Here is a 9,227-nt window from a genome sequence, read left to right on the forward strand (position 1 = left end):
TTGTCGGATCTGACTGTTTTAAATTGTTATTGTCTTCCCCGTACAAGTTTGCACCTCATCCAAGTTTGTATCAAACTCATCTTCCCCATCCAACTTAGCACCAAACTCGTCTTCCCATCCAAATTTGCACAAAATCCGTCTTCCTCGTCCAACTTCTAAAATATTCTATTTTCAAGGTTTTAAGTTTTATGTTAATATTATGTAAGTATAATTAATTTCATTTATGTTTGTTTTATTTTATAAATTTTGAAATATAAAGTTTTATAAAATTTTGAATATACTGTTGAGACATATTTGTTTTTATCTACGTGTCAACATGAACTTTATTCAAAATCAAGCCGGGTCAATTTATGTCGAAACGTTCAATAATAGGTTGGCCCGACTTGGTTTTGAACAAAGTTATGTTGGTACATAGATAAAAATAAATACGTCTCAACGATATATTCCAAATTTTATAAAACTTTATATATCAACAGTTATAAAATAATAACAAATATAAATAAAATTAATTTTACTAAATAATATTAAAATAAAACTTAAATAGAAAAGATTTTAGGAGTTGGATGAGAAAGATGGATTTGGTGCAGACTTGGACGAGGAAGACGGATTTGGTACAAACTTGGACGGTGAAGACGAGAAAAATTAAATAACATTCAGATCAAATGAGTTTTAAAGGGATATGTTTGGAATTTTAAACTAAAAGAGGTTATTTTTTATTTATCACTTCTAATTTAGAATATTTTGGGAATTAAAAAAAACAACTATTAATTAAAACAGAAAATTCCCAAAATAGTTCAAGGTTAAAGAGAGATTCCAAAAATAGTTCCAAAAATTTTAATATTCCAAAAATAGTCCAAGGAAAATCATCTCCGACGACACATAGGTATTCGTGACGTGAGATTTGGTTAACCAGTCACATTATGACACGTGTAAAGGTGACGTGAGATTTACAATAAAATATGTCTTCCCATATACTTTTCAAGCCAAAATCATCTCCACAGAAAACATGGTTTTCGAATGAAATTTATCGGGGCCGTGAGTTTTCAAAAGTCATGGTTTTCCGTGTTTTTTTGAAATTCATCTGCTCGGACGCATTTCAGATGAAATTCATCTTTATTTGCACAAAAAAAAGAGTTGTCAAAAAAGATGAATTTTGTTACAAATCTTTGCAATTCGATGGTTTTTAGATAAAAGTCATCTTTTTTTGCATAGAAAGAATATATGTCAGAAAAGATGAATTTTGTTACAAATATATGGTATTCGATGGTTTTTAGATGAAACTCATCTTTTTCGGAAGTATTGATTTGTTCTAACATTTTTCAAACTCCACCACTCACCACCACTAACCACCACAATCTTTCCATGCATTTTACCTCTAAAGATTGAATCTTTACATCAAACCCATAATCTTTCCATGCATTTTATGTCCAAATATGGAATCTTTCTTCATACCCATATCAACCACCACCATAGTCCACCACCGTCTGTCGCCCTCTACCACCACCATTTTCCGGCCAAATCTATTAAAGTCCCATAATCTTTACATACATTTTTCTTCAAACCCATATCAACCACCCACCACCACCATTCACCACCACCATCCACCACCTTCTTGACACTTGATACTCAACCAAAGATTAGATCTTTCTTCATACCCATATCAACCACCACCACCCACCGCCATCATCCACCACCACCATCCACCACATTCTTAACACTTGCCATTTAATCTTCACAATCACTTCCTTGATGAGCAAAGTTTCATCTTTCTACATGCTTAATTTATCGGATTTTTAAAACTTTAATGAAAATCATTTGAGGAGATTAAATTCATTGGTAAATTATCGTTTTTTTTACTTTTTTGAAAATTTATCGTTTTTTAACTTTTTTGAAAATCATCTAACAAGACTAAATTCACTGGAAAAGTATCGTTTTTTTTTGCAACTTGTTTGAAATTTCTCGTAGGAGATGAAATTCACCTTAAATGCGTCCGATGAGACGAATTTCAAAAAAACGCCAATTTCATATTTTTTTGAAAATTCATGGGCCCGATAAATTTCATTCGAAAACCATGGTTTATGTGGAGATGATTTTGGCTTGAAAAGTATCTGGGAATACATTGTAAATCTCACGTCACCTTTACACTTATCATAATGTGACTGATTAACCAAATCTCACGTTACGAATACCTATGTGTCGCCGAAGATGATTTTCCTTGTACTATTTTAGGAATTTTTAAATTTTTAGGACTGTTTTTAAAATCTTTTTCTAACTTTGGACTATTTTAAGAATTTTCTCTAATCAAAAACCAATGGAAAGTTAGTTATGACACACAACACAGTACAAAAACAATCACAATCTGTTTTACGCTTTTATACTACTATTGTTTGATGTGTACTCAACATATACAAGACGTACAATACTTGGTACAACAAACTTATGAATATTAGACAGGTGTCAGTCACTGCCGCCTAACTCTTTTCCTTTACGTGTCAACAGCTGCTCATCTCTCTCTCTCTCTCATCAAAAGAAAATGGCAACACATGCTCACCTCTCTTTCTCAATTGTTTGTGATTACAAATTGTTTATGCAGGCTCTATAAAGTTGCTTGCAATGAATTAAACTACAAATTAATTAATTGAGCAAAAAAACTATATTAAAAACCAAAATAACCCAAGTTTAATTGTTTGGGTCATATATAAGTTACAATCATCCTATAACAATGCAATGCATATCAAACTGAAACATAATTTGCCACAACTTATAATGCACCTTACTACTGACCTACATAACCTTCTACTGTCTGGTAAACATCAGGCTTGTATCCACTTAACCTCGCTTCAACCGTCACCAAAACAAGCATCTCATAAATCAAACATTCACACTCATGACTCAAATCACCCGCCAAAAACTCACGAACCGATTCACCTATCTGCACCCAACTCCTTCCAGGAGCCTTTTTTATTTCCAACTCAACCATCTTTTCCCTCATATTCGCAACGTCTTTCCACCTCTTCGCACCAGCATACACGTTCGACAATAACACCAAATAAGCAGCCGCTTTATCATCATCGAGATCCAAAGTACCTAACTTTTGACCTATTTCAGCAGCAAGATTCACATTCTTGTGAATTCTGCAACCACCAAGTAACGCACCCCATATTGCATCATTCGGCTCCATTGGCATCGTTTCTACAAGGTTAAGAGCTTCGTCCAAGAGTCCAGCTCGACTTAAAAGATCAACCATGCAACCATAGTGCTCGATCTCAGGCTCGATTCCCCAAATTTTATTCATGTTTTTGAAGATATCACGGCCTTGTATCGGTCCGGGCGAAGGCTCGGATGATTTGGTTCCAGGAGGTGATGCTGGGGTCATTGATTTGTGCGAAAGTTTGGTGGGCTTGATGGAGGTAACCCGAACGGAGATACGATTGAAGTAGCTTAACAATGATGAAGTTTTTTTGGGTGAAGTTGTTTATTATGATCTGGGTGTGGATTTGTGAGGCTTCTTTGATGGTGTTTGTGGTTTGGAAGAGATTGAAGAGGTGTTGTTGGAGGAGTGTTGGAGTTGGATGGTGGTTTGTGGTGATGGCGCGAAAAGTTTCTTCAACTGACATTTGATATTTGGATATGAAATGGAACAAGAAGTTAGATTTATTTTGAACGGAAAGAGAATCTTTTGAATAAGCTGCTGGTCATGCACTCGACTTTTGATTCAGGGCAACCTCACCTAAGCTAACGCAGTAACGCCCGTGAGCACTCGTCAAAAGACAAAACAAAGATACGATAAAACTTGTTTAGTTAAGGATCCATCTAGTGAACGTTACCTGCTCGTCTAGCATGGAAACATCCATAAACTTGTGATGAGGGGTTTTATGATATGTAAATTTGTTAAAAGAAGTTGGGTGTAAAACCTTTATTCGTAGGTTTTTTTAGTAACCAAGGTTTTTTTTACCGGTTTTTAATACTTTGAAGTTGGAATGTGTTAGGTTGTTTCACAACACTCTTTACTAGCTTAATGTCTTAAATCTCAAACTAAACTCTTTATTCACTTTTTTCAAATGCCTACTTGAAGTGCTCCAACTCAATCCATGGTTGGCGCAACCGACGTAGTTTTTCAAATTCATCCTACCAATAGGAACCCGGAAATATGGTATAAGACTTGTGTCAAATGACAAGCGTTCCTCCGATGAAGACTCGGTGTAAGTTTTGTGGTAACTTCTTTAACAAAGACAAATAACACAACTTTGAGAATTGAGATACCACATTGAGAAGAGGTATTGCAAGGCGTTAAAAACCCAACAAGGTGAAGGTCAAGCTTCGGTGACAAAGGTGAAGGTCAAGTCTTATGGGCTTTTAACATGGAAACGTGTCAGGACCAATTTGTGCGTTTTGTGATTCACGAAGGTTTTTCATTCAATCACTTTGACAACGAACGTTTGACCCGACTTATTCAAACAACTCTTCAAACCCGTTATCAACACGTAAGTCGTGCTACCCATATAAGAGATTGTTTAAAATTGTGGCAAAATGCTAAAAATGAAACAATTTTATGTTTTCAAAACTTACATACCATTGTTAAACTTGACTCACTTGGTCGGCTCCACATGTTACGTGACAAAACTTCAACTTAAACTCAAACCGTGTCTTTACAATATTTGTGATATCTACTAAATGCTTTGTTTGAGCTAAAAATGTCCCGTAACATTTATTTGAAGTTATCAACACTTAAGTCCTGTGAAGCGTGTGGATCCGCCCAAGTGTCATTAGTCAAGTTAACAACGGTGTGTGAGTTTTGAAAACATAAATTGTTTCATTTTTAGCACTTTGCCACAATTTTAAGCAATATCTTGTAAGGGTAGCACGACTTGCGTACGCTAATAACGCGGTTGAAGAGTTGTTTCAATAAGTCGGGTCAACGCTCGTTGTCAAAGTGATTGAATGACAAACTTTCTTGAGTCATGAAAAGCACAAATTGGTCCCGGCACGTTTCCATGTTAAAAGCCCATAAGGCTCCATCCTTTGTCACTGAAGCTTGACCTTCACCCGGTTGGTTTTTTAACGCTTTACAATACCTCTTCTCATTTTCTCAATGTGGTATCTCAAAGTTGTGTTATTGTCTTTATTAAAAAAAGTTACCACAAAACTTGTACCGGGATAGGAGGAACGCTTGCCATTTGACATAAGTCAAAATGATACCATATTTCCGGGTTTCTATTGTTACGATGCATTTGAACAACTATGTTGGTTGCATCAACCGTGGATTGAGTTGGAGCACTTGAAGTAGCCATTTGAAAAAAAAAAAAAAGTGAATAAAGAGTGTTGTGAAACAACCAACACATGTTAATATTAGTTCCAACTTCCAGGCATTATAAAAAGGGATGTGTTATTCATACACCCTTTACAGGGTGTGTATATATAGATAGGGTGTGTGTTAAAAGGGTGTGTGAATAACCAAAAATGGTGTATAAATAAACATTGTCTATAAAAAGGGTCAAAAAAAAGGAACGTTCAAAAACGGTAACATTACTGTTGCTACTTGCCAATGTTACCTACTTACCAGCATGATGTTATTAATACTCTTAGCTTAGTAGGCATGCTTTCAGCTTTAGTGTTTACTAGGTTACTAACCCGTGTAGTACACGGGTGGAAAATATGAAATTCGTCACGTAAAGAAATTTGATTATATATTTGAATATTATATTATTCGTTTAATAAGCACTAATAATTTTAACCGACAATATTTCTTGTTCTTGAAAGTAAGTTCATTGAACTTGTCTAAAATCGAAGGATACACAAAGTCTATTAAATCATATACCGGATATAATGTATTGTTAATTAGAAGACCATCGGGAATTTGTACATTCATTTGTCGTCATTTGGACCCCCACCCGCAACACTCCCTTCACCTATATCTAATAATTAATTCACCGCAGACTTGACAACAACATTACCCAAATCTCTTCTTAGGTAAACAGGAAACCCATTCGAATCAATTGACGTCTCGTTCTAAAATTTCTTTGCGAAATTCTTAGAACACGAGTTATCGACCATGCACGAGCATTTAGAATTAGCCACATCATTCATCATTCATCATTCTTTGGGAATTTTCCTCTTATAAAATTATTAAAATGACATAAAACTTTGAGGACTATGATTATAATATGGTGACACAAAATAAACATAACTAAATGTAATTATGATAAAACACACACACACACACACACACATATATACACACTTTTGAATGATTTAAATAGCACTAATGAAGACAATAGAAAAAAATTGTTATGTTCCAAAATCGAATTGTCATAGAAAATAGCACTAATGAAGACAATACAAACTTTATTTCAATATAAATCGTTGGATAAATTAACCTTACAATATTCCAGGCATGTCAATATGCAGTTATAGTTAGATTTAGATTTAATGACAATATAAATCATTAAATTCATAACAATAGGTAAGGGAAATTTAACATCACAAAACATACTTGTTTGCATTTAATTAAATGGTGACCAAAGTTTGATTGTTTTGGTTGAAATGTTGACGAAATTTGAATACATGTATTAAAAAAAAGTCAACTTCTCCGGGCAATATGCAGCCATTTCGATGGTATAAATCTCTAAAAATTATACACAGAATTATTTAATTGTTTGGGCTAATTATACACATAAATATCTCCGGGCTAATTTTTTAGGAATTTATACACATGTATTAATTATTGTTTGGGCTAACTATCATGCTAATATTACCCGGTCATACTATAATAGTAAACAGAAAATAGTTATCGGACGACAAATAACTTCATTATTACCATAGAAAGTAAACGAATAGAAACAAAGATGTTTTGTGGTTACATTAGTTACTTGCTAATTCAAACAAAAAATAATAACGACAATAATTTGCAATGTTAATTCAAACATATATATATTTAGAATTGGTTATCGGAAATATGTGGGTTTTATTTAAGGCATAAATCTTGAATTTAGACATTATTTACATTTACACATAAATAAAATGTAAAGTTTGATGATATTGGAAACTATAAAATCATATATATGTATCTATTATAATTTTAAAGAAATGTAGATGTCAAATTAAAAAAAAAGATAATTTTACATTAATTACAAGACGTAGCATTTTTATTTTAATTCAAATACAAAACAAACAAAGACAATCAGAGATAAATGAAAATTTAAAACATGTTTATAAATTATACCATGAGTACAAATAACACATGTTAATTAAAACATAATACTCTAATGAAATCAAAATAAAAATGTATTGTCTTATACACAATTTGAATAACTAATTTGACAACAAATATAAACAATATGTGTGCGTGTGTATAATTAACGAGTATCATAGTTTTTTATTATACCGGTTTTTGTAATCTTCAATTTCAAACAAATTATCATTGATAAGCACATGACTGATAGCTGGGCCATAGGAATTTGAGACATAAACTTTCTCTATGAATGAAAAATATAATAAAAGTTAAAAATTATTATATGTAGTACGTAAACGTTTGAAAAATATGAAAAAAAAGTCTGTTTTAAGAACTTTTGAAAAAGTAAAACGTCTAATTGTGTCATAAATGTCTTCCAAAATTGATTTTAAAGAAACGTCATAACTCATAACTAATAAATAAATTAGTGGTCAACATATATTGTAAAAGCTTAAAATCAAACGATTCGCATATATAGAAAGTATAAATGGTTTTGAAGTTGGTAAAATATAGTATCATTAATTATGATTATATCATTTTGGTCAAATGGTATTTAGTTATTATAATATTTGAAATCATTCTTAAAATACAAAAATCTTTGTAACAATATTATTAGTGTGAATTAAAATAAATTAAAGTTTAAATGATTTAATTTGACTTCCATAATTACTCGGATGTTTTGGAAAGCGTTAATTGGCAAAACCATTAGATTTATAACTATTTTGGAAATCATTAATATTTTAATAATTTGATTTTTGGTAATATGATCATAATATAATGTTAATTGTGTTAATAATAAACGGCTTTTGAAAATATATCGAACAAATAATATGAAAAATAAAAACAACTGATTTATAAAGTATAAAACTCTTTTAACTTTCGTTGAGATTGGTGAAATAATGTTTGCTAATATTAAAAACAAATAATGATGATTAGTACCTTCTTTAACAATCAATTTCATTATATATTTTTTTCTCAATTTTATACATTAAATTTGACATTTATGTCTAATTAATAATTTGTCAAATATATAAGATTAAAAGTTTGTTGAGATTGAAGACATTAATATTGATAGTTGCGATTAGAAACTATACAAAAATATTTTAAATTTATTAATTTCCGTATTTAATAGGATCTAAATTTGTTATACTTAATACTAAATTGATGGTCAAATTTCGTAACTTATTGAGGAATCTGAATTAATTTCCATAATCAACTGTATTAAATATTTTTTTAGAATTCAAAATTCAAAAAACTTTCCATTTTTTTTAAGTTGACTAACTAAATAATACATAGTTAAAATAAATAAAAGTTAAATGTAAAGTTTGATGAGATTGAAAACTATAAGCATCTTTTAAATTTTTCAAATTGCGTATTTAATATGGTATAAATTTGTTATGCTTAATAGACGATTATATTAATAAAATACATTTAATATTAATAGAAAATAGTATGTAGATAATATAAAATTTTAAAACACCATAGGAACTTCACTTAATACAAGAAACTTTTAAGTAGAATTTGACCAATAATAAAAATCATGAAAATGTGGAAATAAATGAAAATCATGAAAAGTTTATTATTGTATTTACATAATTAAAATCATGAAAATATATTAAATAAAATTTGACCAATAATGAAAATCATGAAAATATATTAAATTAGATTTGGCAAAGATATTTTATAACAAATGGTGAAATTCAAACTCTATAACATATTTTTGTAAATTTCATATAAATGATGAGAATTGAATTTATATATATATATTGTATGAATGATATAAAAAAATTGTATGAATGATATAGAAAAATTAATGAATGTGTAAGAATACAATATCGTTTTGCACAATCATTTCGATCGACCAATCTTCCTCGGGCTTTGAATTGTCCTTCAGACGCCAATACACTTTGAGGATACACTCACTGTTAAGAACATAAAGTTGGTTCAACATGGTGATATTTGTTGGCTCCATCTTGCTATGGTGAGAAATAAAAAA

At 30.9% G+C, this 9,227-nt stretch overlaps 1 pseudogene; it reads right to left on the reverse strand.

The window, feature by feature from the left end:
* Positions 1 to 2,776: 2,776 nt before the first annotated feature.
* Positions 2,777 to 3,376, reverse strand: LOC143557954 (pentatricopeptide repeat-containing protein At3g22690 pseudogene; annotated as a pseudogene).
* Positions 3,377 to 9,227: the final 5,851 nt, after the last annotated feature.

Source organism: Bidens hawaiensis, unplaced genomic scaffold (genome assembly GCF_021521415.1).
Source record: "Bidens hawaiensis isolate Kalapana, Puna unplaced genomic scaffold, B.hawaiensis_p1.1 tig00001087_1, whole genome shotgun sequence".
Lineage (NCBI taxonomy): Eukaryota > Viridiplantae > Streptophyta > Magnoliopsida > Asterales > Asteraceae > Bidens > Bidens hawaiensis.